Genomic DNA, 27,570 nt, shown 5'->3' on the forward strand with positions numbered 1-27,570 from the left:
ATATGAATCTTTCGTATTTCTTTTTATTGCCCAATTGTTCTGGCTAGAATTTTTAGTACAAGGTTGAATAGCAGTGGTGAAGGTGGATTTCTTCTTTTGTTCCTAATGTTAGAAGTAAATCTTTCAGTCTTTGACCATTTTGTGTAATGTTAGTTATGAGTCTTTCATAATTATCCCTTTTCATGTTGAGGAAATTGCCTTCTATTCTTAATTTTCTTAGTGCTTTTATCAAAAATGTGTTGCAACTTGTCAAATGCCTTTTCTGTATAAATTGAGAAGATCATATGTTTTTTACCTACATTTTATTAACATGGTATAATACATAGACTGATTTTCTTATGATAAACCCTTGCACTCCTGGGAGAAATCATACTTGGTCATGGTATGTAACTCTTTTAATATGCTGTTGGATTCTATTTGCTAATATTTTGTTGAGGATCTTTGCATCTGTACACATAAGGGAAATTTTTCTGTAATTTCTTTTCCCGTGATGTCTTTATCTGGCTCTGGTATTAGGGTAAGTCTGTCCTAACTGAGTTAGGAATACATCATTTTCATTTATTTGGAAGAGGAGGATTGATATTAATACTGCCTTGAATGTTTGGTGGAATTCACCAATGGAGCCATCTAGCCCTTGACTTTGTTGGGAGGTTTTTTATTTTGATCCAATCTCTATATTTGTTAAATATCTGTTGAGACCTTTTATTTCTACTTGCATGATTTTCAGTAAATAACATATTTCTAAGAATTTGTTCATTTCATCTGGGTGATCTGATTTGTTGGCATGAGTTGTTCATAGTAATTTTTTTGGTATCTATACATAGTATTTTCTTATCATTTTTAATTTCTACAAGATCAGTAGTAATTTCCCCACTCCCATTTCTTGTTTTAGTTACTTGTGTCTCCTCCTTTTCACTTGTCAGTGTAGCTAAAGGTTTGTCAATATTATGGGTCTTTTCAAAGAACCAGCTTTTGGTTTTGCAGATTTCTCAATTGTTTTCTATTCTCTATATCATTTATCTCTTCTCTAATCTTTATTATTTCCTTCCTTTTTCTAGCTTTAGGTTGAGTTTGCTCTTGTTTTGCTATTTCAAGATGTAATGTTAGGTATTGGTTTGAGATCTTTTTTCTCTTTTAATGAAGATGTTTATAACTAAAAATTTTCCTCTGAACACTGCCTTTGCTGCATCTTACAAGTTTTGGTATGTAATGCTCTATTTTAATTCATCTCCAAGAAGTCTATGATCTCCCTTGTGATTTGGCCTTTGACTCATTAATTGTTTCAGAATACATTGCTTAATTTCAACATATTTGTAGATTTTCCAATTTTTAGCTTCATTACATCATATTGAGAGAAGATGTTTTGTACAAATTCAGTCTCTTTAAGTTTATTGAAGTTTGGTTTGAACTAACATATGGCCTATCCTGGAGAGTGATACATTTGAAAATAAGAAGAATATATATACTTTGTTGTTGGTTTGAGAGATCTTCATATGTCTGCTAGGTCTTATGGGCTTATAGTACTGCTCAAGTTCTCTGTTTCCTTATTGTTATTCTATTTAAGTGTTTTATCCACTATGGAAAATAATGTATTGAAGTCTTCCAATTATTGTAGAACTGTCTATTTCTACTTTTAATGCTGCTAATGATGGCTTTATATAATTTGGGACTCTGTTATTAGTGCATAAATGTCTATAATTGCTATATTTTCTTGATTGCTGTATCTCTTTTATTAATATATAGTATCATTCTTCCTCTGTTGTAATAGTGTTTCACTTAAAGTCACTTTTATCTGATATTTTTATAGCCACTCCTGCTCTCTTTTGTTTACTATTTGCATGGAATATTTTTCCGTCCTTTCACTTTCAACCTATTTGTGTCTTTGTATCTAAGACAAGTCTCTTGAAACTATTACATAGTTGGATCATGCTTTTGTAAGTATTCTGCTAATCTTTGCCTCTTGATTGGAGCATTTAATCCACTTACATACAAAGTAATTACTTTTAAGATAGGGCTGGAAGAAGGGGATTGTGGGATGACAATTGAGTAGGGAGCTCCAGGACTCAGTCCTTCTAGTTAAACAACTTTTAAACAGGCAAGAACTGTCTGAAACAACTATTTTCAAACACCAGGGGCCAGAAGAACACTGTACAGCCTCCAGAGAAGAGCAGGAGAAAGAGGCTGATAAATTGTGGTAAAGAACTATAAATTGCTTTCTCTTCATGACAGCTACTGTTGCCTAACACCCACTTCCACTGGAGGTACCCATGGGGTCCAGCCCCTGGTTAGCTTCCTAGTGACAGAAAGGGGCATAAAAGTCCTCTTCCTTAAGACCAGGGATGGGAACAACCACTTAATGATCATAGCTGTTGACTAGTGAATTCAGATCATATGGGTCCAGCTCTAGGGGTGGCCATTATTTCAACCTACCCTGGACAAAGGTAGTGGATGATATTGTTTCAGCCTGCCCAGACAAAGACATCAACACACCCAGGACAGGGGTAGCAGTGATGGAGACTTAAGGATGCTGCACTTCCTCAGGGCTGTGGGGGGCAGTTAGTTGAAGGGTTATAATTGCTGAACAGGCCAGGAAAGTTCAGTTTAGTAAGCCATCACAGAAGCTCTTGATGTCCTTTCTGAACTTCTCTCCAGGGCATTTTGGAGATGGTCTGCTCCCATTTCATGGATCTCTGGCCCAGTTTTGTCTGGAAAAGACTTGAGAAAGTCCTCTTCTCCCAGAATTTCCCCTCAGGGAAAAGCAATTTCAGAATATGAAAGGAGTGAAGGAAATTATAGAGGCAGACAATCTGGGCAATGGTTTCCTGGCTTTAAATACCCAGAAAAGGGGAGTTTGTCTCCTGAGACACAGAGGGGACAACCAAACTTTTGTAACAGGGGAACTCCAAAACAACTAACAAAAGCCCAGGACAAGACAGAGGCCCAGAAAGACAGGGCAAGCATGTCATGCTGCAATTGCCTTGAGTAGACCTTCCTGACAGAAGGACTGAAGCTCAAGAAAATATCTTATCTGCAGCTGTTTACAAAATCAAGAAATAAATATCTCATGGGACAGCCCCAGAATTAACATTTTAAAATATTAAAATATACAGTGTGCCACAAAATAATACAAGATAAAAAAATAGAAGCAGGAAATTATGGCCCATCTAAAGGGAGAGGATAATAATCCAGAAAACACCAACAAAGAAGACTAGAATGTGAACATAATACAGAAAGCTTTTAAAAAATTATTTTAGAAATGCTTAAGGAGATGAGATTACAAAGAAAGAACTAAAGAGTATAAAGGAAAAAATAAATGGACAATATGATATTCTTAGTAAAGAGACAGAAATTTTAAAAATGGACCAAACAGAACTACTGGAGTTGAAGACCACAATAACTGAAATGAAAAATTTCCAAGAGAGTTTCAAGTGCAGTTTGGAGCTGAGAAAAGAAAGAATCAGTGAACTCAAAGACAAGACACTTGAAATGGGTCAGGCTGAAGAATAGAAAGAAAAAATAATTATTGAAAATAAAAATATGCTGAGTTATCTCTAGGATACCATCAAGCACACCAATATACACATTACAGAAGTCTCAGAGGGAGAAGGAAAAGAGAAAGGGGAATAAGGAATACCTAAAGAAATAATGACAAAGAACTTCCATAACTTAGCACAAAATGTGAATATGCATATCCAAGAAGCTCAGAGAATACCAAATGAGCTAAATCTGAAGAAAAATATATCCCATTGTATATTACACTTGATCCTAACCAAAAGGCAAGGAAGTGATCCCCCTCATAAATTTATCACACTATTAAATGAGAAACACATGGAGAGAGTTCTGAAAGCTGGAAGAGAAAAATAATGTATTACATACAAGGGAATCCCAATTAGATTAGGTGCCAATTTCTCATTAGAAACCAGGGAAGCAAGAAGGCTGTGTGTTGAAATACTTAAAGTACGGAAAGAAAACAATTGCCAGCTAAGAATTTTACATCTGGTGAGACTTTCTTTTGAAAAATGAGGGAGTGATTACAATATTCTCAGATAAACAAAAACTGATGGAGTTCATCACCACTAGACTTGCCCTACAAGTAATGCTGAAAAGAGTACTTCAGACTGAAAGTAAAGGACACTAGACAGTGGTTCAAAGTGACATAAAGAAATAAAGACCTATGATAAAGATAACTATTTGGGTAATTATAAAAGAAAGTGTTATAGTATATTGTTTGGTATAACTCCACTTCTTATTTCCTACATGTGCTAACATGCAAATGCATAAATAAGAGTGATAAAGGCATGTTTTCTGATGTAAAATGTACTAGGATATAATTTATAACAAGTACAAAAATTGTTGGGGAAACTAAGGAGTATAGGAACAATGAATATGTATGCTATTAAAGTTAACTTGGTATCAAATACAAAATGATTGTTTTATATTTAGAGTGTTAAAATTTAGTCCTATGTTAAGCACTAAGAAAAATATGTGAAAGATATATCCAGATAGAAATGAGAAGGCACTTGATAGTCTCCCAGTTACAGCAGCGGGGACCGGGAGGGAGTGAGGGTTCAACAGTGAGCCCCTGATGCTAATGACTATGCTTGTGAGCTGATAAGCCTAAAATAAGAACAAGGCCTAGAGCAACATTGTGCCTGGGAATTTCCTCCTGTCAGCCTTCATGTTACTCAAATGTGGCCAGTCTCGAAGCCAAACTCAGCATGTAAATGCAATGCCTTCCCCCCAGCGTGGGACATGACACCCGGGGATGAGCCTCCCTGGCACCGAGGGACCACTATCAACTACCAACTGATGATGCAACTGGAAAATGACCTTATACGGAAGGTTCAATGTGGATCAGCAGAATATCCCTGTCTACATAAAATAACATGACTTTAAAATGCTGTTTGACCTAAAGTAAGGGGGAAATGGAAAAGAGAAATGAGTTTATATGGCTACGAGTTTCTAAAAAAGAGTCTGGAGGCTGGCAGAAGGATTGCCCTCATGCACAACTGAGCAGAGTCAGAGAGACAGATAAAGCAGATACAACCCCCAGATATCGGTTCCTTCGAGGGCTAAAGAGACCCATGGGAGTTATGGTCATGGCTGATGGGGTTAACTACCAGGTCAGATGGCCCCTTTTTGGAACTGGTGTTTATGTGTGATGAATCTGGACTCAGATGGGATCTTCCTTCATAAGACTTTCATGCTAAGGTGATGGAGGTGCAGTTAATGTTGGGGTTTAAGATATATTTAGCGGATTTGAATCTCTGGACTGACAATGTGATAGCCAGGTCCTGAGCCTCAACAGACTCCAGCACCTACAATATGATTTATTGGACTTATCACACTCAGCTAAGATGGAGTTGAAGAAGGACAACCACCACACCATGGAGCCTAGAGTGATTACAACTGAAAGTGGGAGGATTGCATCCAACATCCATGTGGAATCTGAGCCTCCTCTTGACATAGAGGTGTAATGGACACAACCAATCCAATGTCCACATAGAAGAGGTGGCATTGAAGTGGGAAAAGTGGACATGGTGGCTGATGGGTATGGGGAAAGGCAGGAAGAGATGAGAGGTGGAGGCATCTTTGGGACATGGAGCTGCCCTGGATGGTGCTTCAGAGGCAATCACCAGACATTGTAAATCCTCACAGGGCCCACTGGATGGAATGGAGGAGAGTATGGGCCATGATGTGGACCATTGACTATGAGGTGCAGAGGTGACCAAAGATGTACTTACCAAATCCAATGGATGTGTCATGATGATGGGAACGAGTGTTGCTGGGGGGGGGGGGGAGAGGTGGGGTGGGGGGGTGGGGTTGAATGGGACCTCACATATATATTTTTAATGTAATATTATTACAAAATCAATAAAAAAAAATAGAAAAAAATAAAAAATAAAAAAAAATAAAACACGTAATATTACACCAAAAACATATAGGGGACGACAGATTAATAATGTAAATATTATGTAAAACATAGGAAAACTAAAAAAATTTAGAAAACTGTATAGCCTAAAGTATGGATCACAATGTAAGCACAGATGTCACCTTGTTTGAAAGCTATTGTCTCAATATCTGTACATCAGTTTCAATAAATATGATATGAATAAGTTAAAAAAAAAAAAAGAAATGAGAAGGCACTCAATATGCTACAGCACAAAATAATCAAATAAATATAAAAGTAGAAATTAACAGAAATGAGAGACATAAAACATATATTACACACTAAGACTTAATAGCAAAATTACAGAAGAAAGTTCCATATTATCAGAAGTTAATGTAAATGTAAATGGATTAAATTAAATGTAAATGGATTAAATGTAAATGGATTAAATTCTGCAGTCAAAAGGCAGAGATTGGCAGAATGGATAGAAAAGCATGACCCAATATACGCTGCCTGCAAGAGACTCACTTTAAATTCGAAGATACAAGTGGTTGGAAGTAAAAGGGTGGAAAAAATATACCATGCAAAAGAGAGCTGGGGTATCTATATTAATATCTGATAAAATAGACTCTAAGTAAAAACAATTACAAGGAACAAAGATGTCATTATAAACTGATAAAGAGAACAAGTCAACAAGAAGATGTTACAATTATAAATATATATGCACCTGTATTAGTCAAAGGGGTGCTGAGACAAAATACCAGAAATCTGTTGGTTTTTATAGGGATATTTATTTGGGGTAAAAAATTACAATCACAAGACCCTAAAGAGTCCAACTCAAGGTACTATAAGAGATACTTTCTCACCCAAAGTCATCGGCTATGTGTTGGAGCAAGATGGCAGGTGAGGTCTGTGAGATCCCAGCCTTCCTCCTTTCTTAAGATCCCATGGTCTCAGCTCCCTCCAATCCTAGCTATAGGCTGGTATAGGTTTGTCTTTCTCCCAGGGGCTCAGATATCTCTGGGACTCAGCTGCAGCTGCAGGCTATTAGGCTCATCTCTCTTCCCAGGGCCTCTGCTGTGTTTACAGAGCCATCTCTATTCTTACGTGTTTTTCTCCTGTGTGTTTACTTCCAGCATCCCTTCTCTGTGGTATGGTTTATCCATGAGTCCCTGCCCACTCAATGTCCTACTGACATAGCCCAATCAAGTAAAAGTGAAACTTCTGAATCCAATATAATCTAATATGCCCAGAGAAAAAGATCAGTTCACAAACATAATACAATATCTATTTTTGGAATTCATAAACAATATCAAAATGCTACAGCACCTGAGAGTAGATCCCCAAAATATAAGAAGCAAATATAGACAAATTTGAAGGGAAAATTTGATAGTTCAACATTAATAGTAGGAAGCTTTAATACACCACTTTCAATCATGAATAGAACATCTAGTCAGATGATCAGTAAGGAATTACGAAACTTGAAAGTTACTCTAAACCAACTAGACCTAACAGACATATATAGAACACTTCACCCAACAAAAACAGAATACATTCTTCTCAAGTGCACATGGACTTTTCCCCAGGATAGACCATATATTGTGTCACAAAACAAGTCTCAATAAATTCAAACATATTGAAATCATACAATTTATAGTTGTATGAATGAAATGAAGCTAGAAATGAATGAAGCTAGAAATCAATAACAGGGGGAAATGGAAAATTCACAAATATGTGGAAATTAAACACATAATCTTGAACAACCTATGGGTTAAAGAGGAAATTGGAAGCAAAATTAGAAACTATTTTGAGGTAAGTGAAAATAAAAATACAACATAACAAAATTTATGGATGTAGCAAAGGCTGAGAAGGAAATTTAGAACTCTAAAGACTTACAGAAAAAAAGAAGAAAGACTACAAATCAGAGATCTAACCACAAAACTGTAAGAACTAGAAAAAGAAGAGCAAACTAAACCCAAGGTGAGAAGAGGGAAGGAAATATCAAAGATTAGAGCAGAGATAAATGAAATAGAAAACAAAAACAATAGTCAACACAACCAAAAATTAGTTCTTTGAAAATATCAATGAAATTGACAAACCTTTAGCTAGATTGAGAAAGAAAAAAAAAAAAAGGAAATGGACACAAATAACTATAAAAATCATAAGTGACAGGGTGAACATTACTACCGACCCCACTGAAATAAAAAGGACTATAAGAAGATATTACAAAATGAACACTCACAAACTCCCTAGAAGCCTGCTGCAGGTGCACCCTGCCTTGAATACCCCCACATTCAACACCCTAAACCTGTAAACTTCCCCTGCCATATTTGCCAAAAGAGCATTCCCAACATTGTAGTTTCAACCAATCCCCAGTGTTCATCTTCTATCAGTGGGTGGAGATGCACACAATGAGTGGGAAGGTGGTGAATTTCCATCCTGGGGAGGCCCACTATGTTCTCAAATAAAGGGGCAGGAGTCTTTCTAGAGCATGGGTGGTGCCTAATAAGGAAGGGCAGACCAGTGTGTCAAACCCTCAGTGTTGTTGCAAGTAACTATGAATCTTGTCCTTCAAGGAGTGAAACATGGTGGTTGCCATGGGTCCTGTGGGAAAGAGGAAGGAGGAGTGGAATAGATGGAAGAGGGGGCATTTTGGAGGTGATGGAAGTGTTCTTTACAATCATGCTATGATGAATACAGGCCATGTTAATGTTCATCAAAATTTATAACAGTATATGACCCAAAATGTTAACCATAATGTAAACCATTGATCATGGTTAGTAGATAAGTTTCCATATTTGTACCTCAGTTGAAACAAACATACCACCCACATATACAATGTTATTAATAAGGGAAGGGGGAAAAGAGGGGGGATATTGGGGATATGGGTGTCCCCTGTATTTGGTACATGACTTTTCTGTAACCTAAAACGTCTTTGAAGACAAATTGAAAAAAGACACTGGAGAATAAAAAGAAGACAATGTCACCATACATACAAGACAACAGATCTTACAGTGATAAAAGGCAAAATGTCAAAAAAACTTTTAAAATATTTTTTCATTATTTTTATTATCCCCCAAATTTTTATTTTTATCTTTTTTTCATTTTTTTGTAATTTATTTCTTATTTTTAAAACTATCCCCATTATTTCATTTTCTTATTAATTGTATTTTGCTATTTTATTGGCTTCATTTTTTAAGAGGTTTGGTATCACAGAAGTGTTACAACTGTGGCAGGTGAGGATCATTGGTGTGGGGTGTCAGTGATGGGTGATACATGGGAGGAAGCTCACCTGAACATATATATAAGACAAATGTTCATGGAGCATTGTCATAGTGGGTTCATGGAGCATTGTCATAGAGATTCACACAATAACTAAAATAAGATCAAATTCCCACTCTGGGGATCTCTGCCACATTCTAAAATGGAACAGCAGGAATCCCAAGTACGGTTGTAATAACTTGTCAAGGAGAATAGTCCAGGGAAATGGATGTGGCTCAACCAAATGGGCTCCTATCTACCACATGGGAGGTCCAAGGTTCAATGCCCAGGACCTCCTGGTGAGGACAATTTGGTCCACATGTCAGCCCACACAGGAATGCCAACCCACGCAGGAGTGCCAGCGGATGTAGAGAGCTGGTGCAGCAAGATGATGCAATAAGAGGCACGGAGGAGAGAAAATAAGAAGACTAGCAGAAGAAGGTGGTGCAAGAGAGTAATCAGCTCTCTCCCACTCTGAAACGTCCCAGGATCAGTTCCCAGAACTGCCTAATGAGAACACAAGCAGACACAGAAGACTACACGGCAAATGGACAAAGAAAGCAAACAACAGGGGGAATGGGAGGGGAAAAAATAAATAAAATAAATCTTTTTTTTAAAAAAAGGAGCATAGTTCATTGATGGGTCCTTGATATTGATGACTGTGCTTATGAACCTTAACTCTTCAAATTAAAACAACCTAGTATTATAGGGTGCATAAGAGTTACCTCCTGAGAGACTCCTTGTTGCTATAATGTGACCTCTCTCTAAGCCAAACTCAGCATATAAATACATTAGCTCCCCAAATGTGGGACATGACTCCCGGGGATAAACCTCCCTGGAACTGAGGGATTAATACCAAGCACCAAGTAGAAATGCACTGGAAAAAGACCTTGATCAAAAGAGGGAAAAGATAAAGACAAATGAGATTATATAGCTAAGAGATTTCAAAGTGAGGTGGGAGCTCATCACAGAGGTTATGTTTATGCATGTATCAGCAGGCTCTTATTGAATGTCAAAGTGGATACTACCCCAAATAGTGGGGCTCCTGGAGGCTCTGGAGAAATTGAGACACTATAGTCAGGGCAAATAGCTCAGGAATTAGGTGCCTTGCCAGTGGACCCTACTTTGGAATTTATATTTCCCAGTGTGACAGAGTTGGACTCAGTTGTGATTTTCTTAAACATGGCTCTTCTGACCCTTCTATTTGAACCTATAATTAGTACTAGAGTTGGTAGTTGTATGTCCAAGAGACACAAATTATTGGGCAGTCCATGTGTCAGATGGACCCTGAATCTCAACAGAGTAGCGACACCTACTCTCCAGTTCATTGGTCTCACTCAGGATAACTAACAAGGAGGTGATAATGGACAACCACCATACCAAGAAACCAAGAGAGTCTACAACTGCAAGCAAGAGTGTCCTATCCATCAGCCCTATGGGATCAAAGCCCCCTCTCAATTAGAGGTGGAGTGGACATCACCATCCCAGAATCTTCAGGATTGGGGATCAAACTATGGACTAAAGTAGACTTACTGATATTCTACTATAGACTAATTATGATTCTAGCAATGGAAGAAATTATATCATTAATGTGGAGACAGTGGCCACTGGAAGTTCTGAGGTCAGGGACAGAGAAAAATAGGTGTAATAGGGAGGCATTTTTGGGACTTTGAAATTGTTCTGAAACACACTGCAATGATAGATACAGGCCATTTTATATCTTGTCATAACTTACAAAATTGTGTGGGAGAGAGTGTAAACTACAATGTAAACTGTAATCCATGCTTAGTGGCAATGCTCCAAAATGTGTTCATCAATTGCACTGAATGTACCACACTAATGAATGATGTTGTTAATGTGGGAAAGTGTGGGGGATACAAGGATCAGGACATGTGGGAATGCCCTATATTTTTAATGTAACATTTATCTAAGTATCTTTAAAAAAAGTAAAAAGTAAAAAAAGGTAATATTATGAACATCTGTATCTCCTTTTGTTGTTGCATCTTTTTTCTAGTTTCCTTTACATATTTGTCTGTTTTCTTTCCCTCGCTGAATTTATCTAGAAAGGTTGATTTAATGTCTTTGGTAAGTAATACAAATGTCTGCGCTTCTTCAGGATTAGTTTCTGTCTATTTATTTATTTATTTTAATAGGTCATCAATCCCTATTTCTTTGTGTGTCTTGTGACTTTTTGTCATTGAAGTCTAGACATTTGATTTTTTTTTTTGAGGTACCAGGGACAAGGGATTGAACCCAAGACTTCATATGTGGGAAGAATGCACACAACCACTGAGCCACATTGGCTTCTCTGAGTTGGTTTTTCATTTGTTTTGCTCATCTTTTGTTTTTGTTGTTGTTTAGGAGGCACAGGGAACTGAACCTGGGATCTCCCATGTGGGAAGCAGGCACTCAACTGCTTGAGCCACATCCAGTCCCCATTTGATTTATTTTTATTTTTATTTGAGAAGTTGTGATTTAACAAAATAATCATGCATATGATATAGCATTCGCATACACCACCCCACCACCAACAACTTACATCATTTTAATATTTTTCTTACAAATGATGAAAGAACCCTGGCATAATATCACTGTTATCCATAGTCCATAGCTTATATTTTTTGTGTATTTTTCACACAAACTACCCTATGATTAATACATGTATTAGTATTGTATATATGTTATAGTTCATGAGAGAATGTTATCATATTTATACTGTTAACCACAGTCCGTCATTCACAGTGGGGTTCACCATGTTATACAGTCTGCCACCTTGTACAGCCCATCCAGAGCCTACACTCAGTGGCTCTCAGTTTCATACAGAATTGTGCTGTCATCAGCTCATCCCATTTCAGACCACTTTCTTTACTCCAAAAGTTTAAACCCAATACACCTTTATATGCCCTATTATTGACTCTTAACATTGATATAGTACCTTCTTTGCCATTGCTGTAAAAATATTTCAATATTACCATTAACTATAGTCTATACATTACATTAGTTATATTTCCCCATGTATCTCCATATTCTTAACACCTTGTAATAGAGAATCATTCATATATTTGTAAAATTAACCAAAATCATCCACCACTGAGATCACTATGTTACATAGTCCCTATATGATCCTCTAGCTTTCTTTCAATTGGCATTACCTCCCTAGACTATTGTTTTCAGTCACAACCACATTGATAAATCAGCAGTGTTGATTGTATGCCCTATGATATGTTACCATCATCACTATTTCTCCATAGTTACAATCCCCCTTATTAAATATTCTATATACATTCAGCGTTGGCTCCCCTTTCTCAACACACATTTTATCTCCTAGCGACCAATACTCTAGTTTAACTCCGTGAGCTTACTCATCATATTTAGTCCATATTAGTGAGATATACAATATTTGTCCTTTTGCGTCTGGCTTATTTCACTCTACATAATGTCCTCAAGGTTCATCCATGTTGTCATATGCATCCCAAGTTCATTTCTTCCTACAGCTGAATAGAATTCCATCATATGTATACACCACATTACATTTATCCATTCCTCAGTTGATGGGCACTCAGATTGTTTCCATCTTTAGCAATTATAAACAATGTCATCATAAGCTTCAGTGCACAAATGTCTGTTCATGTCTTTTCTCTCAACTCTTCTGAATATATTCCTAGAAGTATGATTGCCAGATCATACAGCAGTTCTATATTTAGCTTCCTGAGGAACCAGCAAGCTATTCTACATAGAGGCTGCCCCATTTCACATTCCTACCCACAGTTAAGGAGTGTTCCCATTTCTCCACATACCTTCATTTCAGCACTTGTAATTTTCTGCCATTTCAATAATAGCCATTCTTATGAAATGATATCTCATTGTAGTTTTGCTCTACATTTCCCTAATAGCTAGTGATGTTGAGCATACTTTCCTGTGCTTTTTGGCCATTTGTATTGCTTCTTTGGAAAAATATATATTCAAGTCTTTTGTCATTTTTAGTTGTCTTGCTTGTCTTTTTACTGTTGAGTTGTATGATCTCTTTATATAACATGACAATCAAACCCTGCGACGGTTTGCTCGGTCGGTAGAGGTGGGGTCTGGCTGCGGACGAGGGGTCGGTCCAGCTCTGGACGAGGGGTTGGTCCCGCTTGGGACGAGGGGTCGGTCCCACTTGGGACGAGGGGTCGGTCCGGCAGCAGACGAGGGATTGGTCTCACAGGGGTTGCGCGGTTCGGCTGACGGGGTCGCCCGGCAAAGCCGGCGATGAAGGGGTCGCCCGGAGAAGCAGGCAACGAACTGGGGACAAGGGAGGCCAGGCCCTTGTCGGGGGCTCTCAGGACTGGAGGGCGCACGGCAGAAGAACTACCGCGGAGACAAGGTAAACACGCAAGTCCACTTTACTGAGGGAGAGGCAACAGTTTTATAGGGGCTGGGGAAGGCTGATTGGTCGAAGCCACGCCCTGTTCTGATTGGTTGCTGGCAAAAGGTCAGTGGGCGGTACTGGATGGGGGAGGGGTGGTGGTTAGGGATTGGCTGTTGCTGTTGCTGGGGGAAGGGGCAGGGCCTAGGGATTGGTGGCTGCTGTTGCTGGGGTGGAGGGCAGACTTGAGTTTCCCGCCCACGCCTGGCTGTTGCTGCTGTCGGGGGAGGGGAAAAGGGCAGACTGGAATTTTCCGCCCTGCGCCTGTGCAGGGAGAAGAAGAAGAAGGGTACTGCCCCACAGGCATCGTGTGGCGCCACCCGGGAGGAGGGGCAGCCGCGGAAGCATGGCTGCTGAGAAGGGGAGACCCGAGGGCACTCTGCGCCCATGCCGAGCTCCCTTCAGGGGTGGCGGTGAGTCCGACCAGCCACCCTATTATGGGGGCAGCGGCTTGGCCTGCCACGGCTGCTCCCCCGCCAGGCCAGCAAATCACACTTCAGCCCGAGGGGTGACCGCAAAACCCTTATCAGATATGTGGTGTCTGAAAATTTTCTCCCAATGAATAGCTGCCTTTTCACCCTATTAAAGTCATTTGAAGCATAAACGTGTTTAATTTTGAGGAGATCCCATTATTTTACTTTTTCTCTCATTGCTCATGCTTTGTGCGTAAGGTTTAAGAAACCACCACTTACTGCAAAATTTTGAAGATGCTTCCCTACATTTTCTTCTAGAAGTTTAATTGGTTCTAGCTTTTATATTTATGTGCTTGATCCATTTTGAATTAACTTTTCTATAAGGCGTAATACAGGGTATCTCCTTCTTTCTTTTGGATATGACTCTCTAGTTCTGTCAGTACCATTTATTGAATAGACTGTTCTGGACCAGGTGAGTGGGATTGACAGTCTTGTCAAAAGACACTTGAACATAGATGTGAGGGTCTAGTTCTGAGTTTTTGATTCAGTTCCATTGGTCAATATGTCTATCTTTGTACCAGCACTGTGCTGTTTTTACCATTGTAGCTATGTAATATGCTTTAAAGTCAGGAACTGAGAGCCTCCCAACTTCATTCTTCTTTTTTTTTAAAACATGTTTGGCAATTAGGGGCCCATTACCTTTCCAACTAAATTTGATAATTGATTTTCCATTCCATAAAAATGGCTGTTGGGATGTTTATTGAGACTTGTCTTGTGTCCCAACATTTGTTCCATCCTGGAGAAGGATCCATAAGGACTTGAGAAGAATGTATATCCTGTTGTTTCAGGTGTAATGCTCTATAAATGTCTGTTAGGCCTAGTTCATTTATCTTATCATTCAAGCTGTCTGTTCCCTTATTTATCCTCTGTCCAGATGGTCCAACCAATGCTGAGAGGTGATGTATTGAACTCTCTAACTAGTATTGTACAGGCATCTCTTTTTTCCTTCAGTTTTGCCACTGTGTACCTCATATATTTTAGGGCACCAAGATAGATGCATAAATATGTATCATAGCTATTTCTTCTTTTTTCTAAAGCAGTTTTATTGAGACCTTTTCACATACAATACAATCCATCCAAAGTGTACAATCAATGGCTTTTATCATAGTCAATGTTGTGCATTCATCACCACAAAAAAAATTTTAGAATAATTTCATTACTTCAAAAAGAAAAACTCCATACCACTTAGCAGTCATCTCTCAATCCCTCTATCCTTCCCCAGCCCTACATAACTACTAATCTAATTCCATCTTAATAAATTCATTTATATTACATTTTATATAAATAGAATCATACAATACACAGTACTTTGTGTTTAGTTTCTTTCAGTTAGCATAATGGGCTTTGGGTTTTTTCTTCCTGCTATTAACATCTTGTAATATTACCATACATTTGTTCAATTTCAAAGAAAAACAGTCATATATGTAATATTACCATATTCATATTTCACAATGCTATACAGTCCCATGTTACATTTTTAGCTTTCCTTCTAGTAATATATGTGAACTTAGATGTTCCCTTTCAACCCCTCTCATATCTATATAATAGCATTGCTGGTTACAAACACTAAGAAGTGCTTTCACCTTTTCCAAAGGTTAGCAAACAACCTTTTTACAAGTTCTGCACAGATGAACCTTCCGCTTTCCATTCTTTAACCTCATTCTATTTTCTGGTGACCTATATTCTAGTCATTAACTCCATGCGTTTACATAATACATAATTTAGTTTACATAATTTAGTTCATAATAGTGCAATCATACAGTATTTGTCCTTTTGTCTCTGACTTGCATCACTCAACATAATGTTACCTATGTTCATCCATGTTGTCATATGCTCCATGACTTCATTTCTTCTTACAGCTGCAGAATATGCCATTGTGTATATATACCATAGTTTGTTTATCTATTCATATGTTGATGGACACCTGTGTTGCATCCATTTTTTGGCAATTTGAATAACGATGCTATGAATATCAGTGTGCAAATGTCTCTTCAGGTCACTGATCTCAGTTCTTCTGTGTATGTACCTAGTGGTGGTATTGCTGGGTCACATGGTAAATCTATACTCAACTTCCTTAGGAACTGCCAAACAGCCCTCCACAGTGGCTGTACCATTCTACATTCTCACCAAAAGTGAATAAGCATTCCTATTTCTCCACATCCACTCCAACACTTGTAGTTTTCTCTTTTTAATAGTGACTATTCTAATAGGTGTGAAATAATATCTCATTGTAACTTTGATTGCACTTATCTAAGAGCTGGTGATGTTAAACATTTTTCCATGTGCTTTTTTGTCATTTGTATTTCTTTTTTGGACAGTTGTCTTTTCAAATCTTTTGGCACATTTTTTAATTGGGTTGTTTGTCTTTTTATTGTTGAGTTGTAGCATCTCTTTATATATCATGGTTATTAAACCCTTATTGGATATGTGATTACCCAATATTTCCTCCCATTCAAATGGCTGCCTCTTCACACTTTTGACAAAGTCTGTGGAGGTCCAAAAGTGTTTAATTTTGAGTGGGTGCCATTTATCTATTTTTTCTTTTGTTGCTTTTGCTTTGAATGAAAGATCCAAGAAACCACAACCTACCTTAAAATCTTGAAGATGTTTCCCTACATTTTCTCCCAGTAGTTTTTTGGTCCTGGCTTTTTTATTTAGGTCTTTGATCAATGTGTCTATCTTTATGCCAATATGATGTTGTTTTGACCACTCGGCTTTGTAATATCTCTCAAGGTGAGGCAGTGAAAGTTCTCCCACATCACTCTTCTTTTTTAGAATGCTGGCTATTTGGGTGCACTTGCCCTTTCAAATAAATTTAGTAATTGCCTTTCTATTTTTGTAAAGTAGGCTATTGGAATTTTGATTGGTTTTGCCTTGAATCTGTAAATCAGTTTGGGTAGGATTAACATCTTCATATTTAGTCTTTCAATCCATGAACATGGAATATCTTTCCATTTGTTTAGGTCTTCATTGATTTCTTTTAGCATTGTTTTATAGGTTTCTGAATATAGCTCCTGTACATCTTTGGTTAACTTCCTGGGTCTCTGAGACCTTTTGTTGCATTGTAAATGGATTTTCCCCCTGATTTTCCCTCAGATTGTTCAATACTAGTGTACAGAATCATTACTGATTTTTGCCTGTTGATCTTGTATCCAACTACTTTGTTGAACTCATTTATTAGCTCAAGTAGCTTTGTCATAGATATTTTAAAATTTTCTAACTATGGAATGCTGTCATATGTTAATAGTGGGAGTTTTACTTCCTCTTTTCCTATCTGGATGTCTTATTTTTCTTGTATAATTGCTCTAGTTAGAACTTCTACCAAAATATTGAATAACTGCGGGGAAAGTGAGCATCCTTTTCTTGTTCCTGATATTAGAGGAAAGCTTTCAACCTTTTCCCATTGAATACAATGTTGGTGGTGGGTTTTTCATATATGCCCTTTATCATATTGAGTAACTTTCTTCTATTCCTATATTTCAATGTGTTTTTATCAATAGGATGCTGGATTTTGTGATTTTGTCAAAGGCCTTTTCTGCTTTGATCAAGATGATCATGTGGGATTTTTTTTCATCAATTTGTTAATGTGGTGTGTTACATTAATTGTTTTACTTATGTTGAATCACCCTTGCATACCAGGAATAAAACCGACTTGGTCATGGTGTATAATTCTTCTGATATACTGTTGGTTTCTCTTTGCAAGTATTTTGTTGAGAATTTTTCATTAGAAAGATTGATCTGAATTTTTTTTTTCCTTTTTGTGTCATTATCTGGTGTTGGTATTAGGGTGATGTTGGCTTTATAAAACGTGTTGTGTGATTTTTCCCTCATCTTCAATTTTTTGGAAAAGTTTAAACAGGATTGATGTTAACTCTTCTCAGAATGCTTTGTGAAGTCATCTGGGCCTAGACTTTTCTATTTTGGTAAGTTTTTGATGACTGATTCACTTTCTTCAAATGTGATTGGGAACATCAGGCCTCCCCAGGATGTCAGTACACTTCTCACTCATTATATGGGTCTCCACCCAATAATAAAAGACATGACAAAATGAGCACTCACACACTCCCTAGAAGCCTGCCCCTGTGCCAGATGTTCCCCCTTAAGCACCTTAAACAGGTAATCCTTCCTTATTAGATTTTCTAAAACGTTTTCTCAATGTTATAGTTTCAACAACATACTTGATAATCTCCCATGTTCAAATGTTCCCCCCAGGCCTCCCCCCAATTCCTTGGGCCATCTGACCCATTCTTCTATCCCTAGCCCCCCTCAAGCCCACAAAGCCCCACCCAAAGGTATCCCTATGCTCCCATCTTATCCCATCTCTGTGCAAATACTTACCTCCAACGTATCATAGATTTCACCCATGTAGACATCAGCTCACAAACTTCCTCTTCCCCCTATCTTCCTTTAAGCCAAACATCCAGACTCTAGCTCTCTGATACAGCTTGGTTTATTTATTTCATATCAGAGAGGTCATGTAGTATTTGTCCTTCAATGCCTGGCTTGCATCACTCAACATATGGTTCTCAAATTTCATCCATGTTATCCCATGTGCTTGTACTGTATTCCTTCTTATAGCTGAGAAGTATTCCATCCTATGTATACACCACATTTTATTTATCCATTCATCTGTTGATGGGCACTTGGGTTGATTCCAACTTTTGGTAATAGTGAATAATGCTGCTATGAACACTGGTGTGCATATATAAGTTTGTGTCCTTTTTTTTTTCAGTTCTTCTGGGTATATACCCAGCAGTGGAATTGCTGGGTCATATGACAAATCTATAGCCAGTTTTTTGAGAAACTGCTAAACTGTCCTCCAGAATGGCTAGATCCTTCTGCTTTCCCACCAGCAGTTGATGAGTGTTCCCATTCCTCCACATCTTCTCCAACACTTGTAGTCTTCTGTTTTTTTGGTAGCCACCACTCACATGATAGTAAGATGGTATCTCATTGTTGGTTCGTTGGACTTACCGAGGTCAGCTAACAGGGAGGTGAAGATGGTCAGCCACCACACCAGGGAACCGAGAGTGCTTATTCTACTATGGAATTATTGTGACTAGTAATGGAAGAAAAGTAACATTGATGTGGAGAAAGTGGCCACAGTAGTTGCTGAGGGCAGGGAGAGGAAAGAAGAGATGTGATATGTGGACATTTTTGGGACTTTGAGTTATCCTAAATGATATTGCAGAGAGAGATGCTGGACATTATATATCCTGCCATAACCCACTGAATGTACTGAGGGAGAGTATAAACTACATGTGGTGCAGCAGTGCTCCAAAATGTATTCACCAGATGAAATGAATGTGCCACAATGATGAAAGAGGTTGTTGATGTGGGAGGAGTGGGGTGAGGGGGATGGGGGCAATATGGAAACCTCTTATTTTTTTTAATGTAATATTAAAAAAATTTTTTTTAATAAATAATATGCTATTGGGGAGCGTGCACCCAGCCGGGGAACTGTGGCTTCCAGCCCCGACCGGCAAGAGGTGGGAGGTAGAACGTGCTGATCAATGCACCAGTGCACAGAGGAGCTGTCGTCTGACCTGCGCAGCCCGGGGCCGGAACAAGCTGAAACCCATCGGTCACCATTTTCCAAAATGCAATTGACTGCACTATGGACTGTATCTCGACTGACACATACAATGTGGCTGGACTCATATGAAGCTGGTCCTTTTGGAAACTGTCACAGCATAAAGTGACTACTACTTCTGCGTACTGCTGAATGAATCCAAGGTAGTTCTGGTACAGGACCTTCAGAAAACATAGCTGCACTTATCAGCAGCCCAGTGTTTTACAAAGGAAAGGAAGTCATTTGATGCCTGTTCTCCCCAACTTGGGGTCCTTCCTCATAAACAATAGGAGCAAGATATTTCCTCCAGGAGAGGTGTATCATCCAGTGCCAAATCCCAAGGAACTCCTGCAGGAAAGAAGAAAGGACCTTATCCTTTTTTTTTTTTTTAATTTTATTCATTTTGTAAAAATATTACATTCAAATAATATGAGGTCCCATTCAACCCCACCACCCCCAGCAACACTCAGTCCCATCATCATGACACATCCATTGCATTTGGTAAGTACATCTCTGGGCATCTCTGCACCTCATGGTCAATGGTCCACATCTTAGCCCATACTCTCTCACGTTCCATCCATTGGGCCCTGGGAGGATTTACAGTGTCCAGTGATTGCCCCTGAAGCACCATCCAGAGGACCTTATCCTTTACAAGACAAATCTATTTATTTGTATCAACAATTTAAGAAAACAGTTGGGCAATATGGAAAAGTTTTTATTCCAGTGGACCTAATAACTTCTGGTGTTTGGTTTGGAACATTTTACGTCGCAGCCATAAAAGGAGTGAATGTAGTTCCTTTTCTGGAACTAACTGGGTTACCCAACAGCATAGTGAACATTCTGAAAAACTTCTAGAGTGGACATGCACTCACAGCATACGCCCTGTTTAAGATCGCCACCCTGCCCAGTACACTGTGACTCTGGGAGGAACATCCCTCGCTGTGAAGTATTTGTCTTGTTGTGGCTACATGTCAATGCCTCCCCCCAGTTAAGGAGTTACCTACACAACAGGATGGAAGAGACCAAGGAGCTTATCACTGAGAAAATGGAAGAGAGGAAGGACAGGCTCACTGAAAAATTACAAGAAACCAAAGAAAAGGTTTCTTTTAAGAAAAAGTGGAATATGATGCCTTATATAAAAAGATTATAGGAAATCCAAGTACTTCAACCCTTTGGAAACCAAGGTCAAAGATACTCCTGATTATGTTTTTGTTCAGTTACCTAAATACACCAGTTCTCTGAGGGTTAAAGAAACAAGATACCTTTTTTTTTTCCATGCATTTGCATTTTTTCTCTATTTTTTTTAATTAAAAAAAAATGAGGTCCCCATATATCCCCACCCCCCTTACCCCACTCCTCGCACATCAACAACCTCTTTCATCATTGTGGGACATTCATTGCATTTGGTGAATACATTTTGAAGCAACATGGATAATGGTTTACATTGTAGTTTACACTCTCCCCCAGTCCACCCAGTAGGCCATAGCAGAACATACAGTGTCCAGCATCTGTCCCTGCAGTACCACCCAGGACAACTCCAAATCCTGACAATGCCCCCACATCATATATCTTCTTCCCTCTCCCTACCTTCAGTAACTACTGTGGTCACTTTCTCCACATCAGTACTACAATTTCTTCTCTTACTAATCACAATATTTCTATAGTAGAATATCAGTAAGTCCACTCTAATCCATACTCTATTCCTCCATCCTGTGGACCCTGGGATGGTTATGTCCACTCCACCTCTATATCGAGAGGGAACTTAGATTCCACATGGATGATGGTGCAATTCTCCTGCTTGCAGTTGTAGGCACTCTTGGCTCCCTGTTATGGTAATTGACCTTCATCTCCCTGTTAGCTGGCTGCAGTAAGTTCAATAATCCAGATATCTTTTTCAAAGTTAAATATCACCAGAAAAAGCAGTATTTTTTTTTAAAGGAAATAATGAACCCAATATAAGAATTTCACACCAACAGCAGCATTAAGCCATCATTGCTGTCTTATAAGTCAGAGTTCTTTTTCAAAGTTGTCTGGATCATCCTCGCTTTATATCTGGTTGCCAGCTGAACTGTGTGTGGATGAGGCATGGACTCAAATAACAAACATGGCCTGTGGACAGGATGTTAATACTCGGTCTTAATTTTTATTTTGTTCATTAAGTCCTTATCTGTATTCAGTTTTCAGTGTGGAGACAAACTTTGTTATTAAAACTGCCTGTGAAAAAGAGAGTATATAAATAGTCTTTCTATAAAAATAGCATATTACAGTTACATCCCAAGTAAAATATAAACTTACATGAAGAAAGTGGGATTAAAACTGAGACTTATGTATGTAAATAAGATGTATTGGTTATATGTAAATGAAAAAAATTCGCCCTTTAAAAATTATTTTTACCTGAAAAAAATAAATACATGTGATTGGTTTGTTGAGTTGTTGTACTTCTTTAGAGTCAGTGTAGTTTGTGCATTTCTAGTAATTTATTCATTTCATCTAGATTGTCTAGCTTTTTGACTAGTTAGTATTTTTCTCATAGTATCATCTTACGATACTTTTTATTTCTGTGGAGTCAGTTGTAACTTCCCCCATTTTATTTCTGATTTTATTTATTTGCATCTTCTCTCTTTTTTCTTTGTTAGTCTAGATAAGGGTTGTCAATTTTATTGATCTTCTTGAAGAACTAGCTTTGGTTTTGTTGATTTTCTCTAATTTTTTTTGCTCTCAATTTCATTTATTTCTGCTCTAATCTTTATTTCTTCTGCTTGCTTTGAGATGGGTTTGCTGTTCATTTTCTAGTTTCTACATTTGTTCAGTTAGATCTTTGACTGTAGCACTATCTTCTTTTTTTTTAATATAAGCATTTAGGGCTATAAATTTCATTCTTAGCATTGCCTTCACTGAATCTCATAGGTTTTGATAACTTGTGTTCTCATTTTCATTTGTTTCAATATATTTACTAATTTCTCTTACAATTTCTTCTTCGACCCACTGATTATTTAGGAGTGTTCTGTTTATGTATTCACATATTCATGAATTTTCTCCTTTCCCATCTATTATTGATTTCCAGTTTTATTCCATTATGATATGAGAAGGTGCTTTTTATAATTTGTCTTTTTATGTTTATTGAGAGCTGCATTGTGCCCTAACATGTGATCTATCCTGGAGAAAGATCCATGGGCACTTGAGAAGAATGTATAACCCCCTGAGTTTGGATGTAGCATTCTGTATATGTCTGTTAGCTCTAACTTATCTATCATATTGTTAAAGTTCTCTGTTTCCTTGTTGATCTTCTGTCTAGTTGTTCTATATAATGTGAGTGGTGTGTTGAAGTCTCCAACTATTCTCGTAGAGATGTCTATTTCTCCCTTCAGTTGTGCCAGAATTTGCTACATATATTTCAGGGCATCCTATTAGTTCCATAGATTTTTATGACTGTTATTTTTTCTTGGTGGATGAACCTTTTTATTAATATATAATGGCCTTCTGTAGCTCATAACTTTTTGCTTTTAAAGTCTATTTTGTCCAATATTAGTATAGCTACCACTGCTCTTTTTTGGTTACTGTTTGTGTGGAGTTTTTTCCAACATTTCCCTTACAGTCAGTTTGTATACATGAGTCTGAAGTAGTGTTTTGTATGCAGTATATGAATGGCTCATGTTTTTTTATCCATTCTGTTGGCCATAATTTTTTGTTGGGAAGTTTAATCCGTTCACACTCAATGATATTATTGTAAATGCTTTATTTACTTCCACCATTTTATTCTTTGGTTTTCGTATGTCGTATCTTATTTCCATCTGTATTTTCACTCTTTTGGTTATCCTTTCTGTTAGTCTTGCCTTCCATACTCTCCTCCAGTTTTCTCTCTCCTTTCTTTTTCTTTTGGGCACTAATGCTCCCTTTAATATTTTATGCAAAGGCAGATTTTTTAAAAAAGATTTCTCTTAGCTTCGGTATATTTGTGAATATTTTAAACACATTTTTATATTTGAAGGACTCTTTGCTGAACAAAGAACTCTTGGCTGGCAATTTTTCTCTTTCAGTATCCTCTTTACATCGTAACACTGTCTTCTTGCCTCCGTGGTTTCTGATGAGAAATCTGCACTAAGTGTTACTGGATCTCCCTGGTATGTGATGGTTTGCTTCTCACTTGTTGCTCTCATAAATTTTTCTTTATCCTTGAAGTTTGACATTCAGAGTAGTATGTGTCTTGGAATAGGTCCATTCAGATTTATTCTGATTGTGGTATGCTGTGCTTCTTGGACATGTAATTCATTTCTTTCACAAGAGTTGGAAAATTTTGATCCATTATATCCTCAGATTCCCTTTCATCCCTTTTTCATTTCTCTTCTCCTCAAAATCCCAATAAAAATATGCTGCTGCTGCTTTGTGTTATTATTCAACTCCCTGAGACCCTTATCTATTTTTCCATTTTTCTCTCTCTGTTGTCACTCTTCAATTTCAGCTGTTCTGTCTTCTGCATCATTTACTGTTTCTTCTAAATTTCTAATCTGTTCTTGTATGCCTCTAATATGTTTTTTATCTCACCTATTGTGACTTTCATTCCTATGAGGTCTGTTATTTTTCTATTCAGGTTTTCAAATTCTTCTTTGTGCTCACCCAATGTCTTATTGATATCCTTTATCTCTTTAGCCATATTTTCTTTTATCCCATTTATTTGATTTAGGAGATTTGTATAAACCTTATGGATTAGTTGTCTCAGATTCCAAGGAGGAAGATGTCTGTTCCCTTCTTAGTTGGCTGCAGTGAGCCACTTGTTTTATCCAGACTGTTTGCCTTAAGGGTGGGGGATAGGTGCCATTCCCAGCCATGGGGGCTAGATATTCTTGAATGTTCCTTTGGCCTCTGTCTCTCTCTTCTTTTCCCTCCTGGACAATGTACAGCAATCTCCTGGTCTGTGACTCCAAAAGCAGCTCCCTCAGACAGATTTTTCCTTCTTCCATGTTTTTTAAGAGTTGAGCCCTGCCACCCTACCCTGATGCCATATTCCCAAAAGTCTCCATTTGATTATTTTGATGCATTCACTCTGAAAGTCAGATTCTGCCCCTTCTCCAAAGTTTGCTCTTTTCTTTTCTTTTCTTTTTTTAATTGTTCAAGGCTGTAATATAGTTATGCTCTGCATTAAGGCATCCCTTCAATGCTTAATCCAGTTTTTGCTGACCTCATGGATAACCCCATGGTCCATGGGCTTATGGCCTTCTCTGGTCTTTCTGAGCATGCATCCTAATGCGGGTATGCCCAGTAGCTCACCAACCTTCCCTTGTATACACAAATTCTCTTGGATGTCTTAGTGCTTCTCCAAAAAAGGAAATTCTCTCTACAGTTTCTTTCCCATACACTTGGTGCTATATTTTATGTCTCAGACACAGAGTTTCACACAGTCACTTTTTTTCACCCTTCCACCACACACCCCTCACTCCAAAGCCCCCAACACTCCCCCCCCCCCATTAAATTCAGGTTAAGCACAACTAATGTTTGTCTTGAGTCAGTTTTACAAACAGCAGTTATTGGCAGACATTAAAACACCCTAAATGGAACCCACACTAAGAACCCAGAACAGTTCACTGGGAGAGTAGGCCACCACAGTTGGGATGTTGCCTGACATGGGTGCCATGTTGAGACAAGCTGGGAAAGAGGAGGGGAAAGGGCATATAAAACAGTCCTGCAGCTTTTCTACCATTCAGGGTTTACTTCACATCTTTATTTTCCTGCTGTCTACTCCTGGGGAATTACTAGAGTTCTGGGAAAAATTGTTTCTAACCATTTCTAATTGTTCTTTTTTGGGGGGTGGAGAGGTGGTGGCATTTGCCTAGAGCATATTAATTCTCCATCTTGCAGAGTCACCACCTCTTCCATTTTGATCTAAGGAAGAGATCTTTGCTGTAGGGATTGAGAAGTGGACAAAATAATTATTAGAGAAGGACAAGAATCCAAAGAAAAATAAATAAGGTAAAGAAAGGAGATACTTGAGACAAGGAGGGAACCTTCTCTCAACTGAGAATAAGGAAGATTCTGGCTAGAGGTGAGAGAGTCACCATGTGGGGCATTATTCTATTTTGATGGGCATTGGTATAGTGTTAGACTGTATTGGCCTCTGAAACCTTATGATTTCCAGTCTAAAGAGATTGAGAGAGTAATATAGTTGGTAGGGAAGTGTAGATGTTCTGATAAGCAGTAAAAGAGAGAGAAAAGGACCATCTGCCAAGGAAACACTCAACCTATAAAGCTAATCTTTGAAAAAGGGGATATAGGGAGGGACTGTCTATTGAGGAGTCTGCCTGGACAGAGCCTCATAGAGCAGGTGTTTGGCGTTAACTATCAAGGGCATTGTTGATGAGTTCTGGAGGAGGAACAGAGGGTTCCAGTGTTGAAGCTCCTATCCCTGGCTCTCCTCACTCTTATTGCCATCTCTGCCTTCTTCATTGGGAAGTTACGTACAAGAAACCTGGGTGGGAGAAACTTTCCCTACCTATCCCAGTTAGTAAATGAGATATTTGAAAAATGCATCTTAATTTCTACAGGAGTTCTTTCCTCCTTTCTCTTTTCACTTTCTTCCCTACCACTTACTCACATTTTTATATTCTGCATCTTGATGCTAATTTTCCTTTTGTTTCTTTCCTTCTTCTCAGCTCTCCCTTTGCATTTTGCAGAAAAGAGACACCTACAATTTCTGTCCCTCAAGTAGCAACTTCCCCTCCACTGATGCCTATAAGTGTAGTATAAGTAAATACTGTCTCCCAGGGGCCCAGAGGAGAATGTAGTTGGGGCACCTCTTGTACACTCTTAGTTCCCAGAGGACTTTTGCCCCAAAGCAGTCAGAACTCATGTTCTAAGGAAATAAAAAGAAGGGCAAACCATATTACCTAGCTTACGATGTTTGGAAAATACAGTCTTACACCCACAAACCCATAGTCACATAGGAAAAATAATAGAATATAATGAATTAAAATATTAAGAGGGTCTATTAATAGATAGTGTAATTATTAGCCTTTTGAGTTTTTGTAATTATCTGTATTTTATGCCTCTGTCCTAAAAAAAAAAAAATTAAAGGGATTCCTAGTTCCTTCCAAGGGTTTATCTCTTTCAACACCTGGAGTCTGACAAATGAGAAGTAAGGAAATGGAAATAATGGTGATTGATACAACCTGGTTCTTTCCAGTTCAGCTTGCCTGTAAGATATCCCCCACCTCCCACCTCTCACAACCCTCCCCATCACTATCCAAAAGTACTGGGGATGGCTTTTATTATGCAGCAAACCAAAAGGCCCCTCTCCAAAAACATCCAGTAGGAGAATATTTTTCCACTAAAACATCATTCCCTGGGCCTTCAGGTAAAGGAATGCAGAGTAGGGGTGAGCAGGTAACCCCATTGCATCTCTTCTTTGCCATTGTCAAGTGACCTCCTGCACTTACTTCCCAGTCCACCTGTCACCTGGCTTAGACCACCAAGAATTATCTAGGAGATGGTGTCTACTGTGTATGAGAGAGCCTCTAATTAACATGTGTTCATGTACTAGCACACATAATGTGTGTGAAGGTAAAGTCACATTGATTTCCCTATTTGTGCAGTTCACTCTATCAGAAGGGGTACATATTTCTGCACATATCCTGGACCCTGAATTTATATAGTTTATTCTTTTATGATATGCAGGTGTGGTATGAGCTAATTAAGGCAGTTCAGGTGTGAATAAAGGACCTCCATTCTGTACTTAGATCCCTCCTTCTCATGGCCTCTGTTTCTGGTTTTCAGGGACAGGCCTTTGTCCCAGTCCCCCAACCTCCTCTTCTCTCCCAACACACATAAACCATATCTGTTCCAAGAAGCATGTGGTAATTAGCCACAGTCCATTTCTGTCAAAAGAGTGTGGCTCAGCTGGTTCATTAGGCATTGAGACATTAAGGCAGTTATTCTTAAGATCTGCTATTTGAGATCATTGCCTCTTTTTCACCCTGGA

At 38.3% G+C, this 27,570-nt stretch overlaps 1 pseudogene; it reads left to right on the plus strand.

Annotated features, from left to right (window-relative positions):
• The first annotated feature begins 19,542 nt into the window (after positions 1–19,542).
• LOC101437030 (protein FAM210A pseudogene) lies at positions 19,543–20,751 on the plus strand (annotated as a pseudogene).
• The last annotated feature ends 6,819 nt before the right edge of the window (positions 20,752–27,570 follow it).

Source organism: Dasypus novemcinctus, chromosome 5 (assembly GCF_030445035.2).
Source record: "Dasypus novemcinctus isolate mDasNov1 chromosome 5, mDasNov1.1.hap2, whole genome shotgun sequence".
Taxonomy (NCBI): Eukaryota; Metazoa; Chordata; class Mammalia; order Cingulata; family Dasypodidae; genus Dasypus; species Dasypus novemcinctus.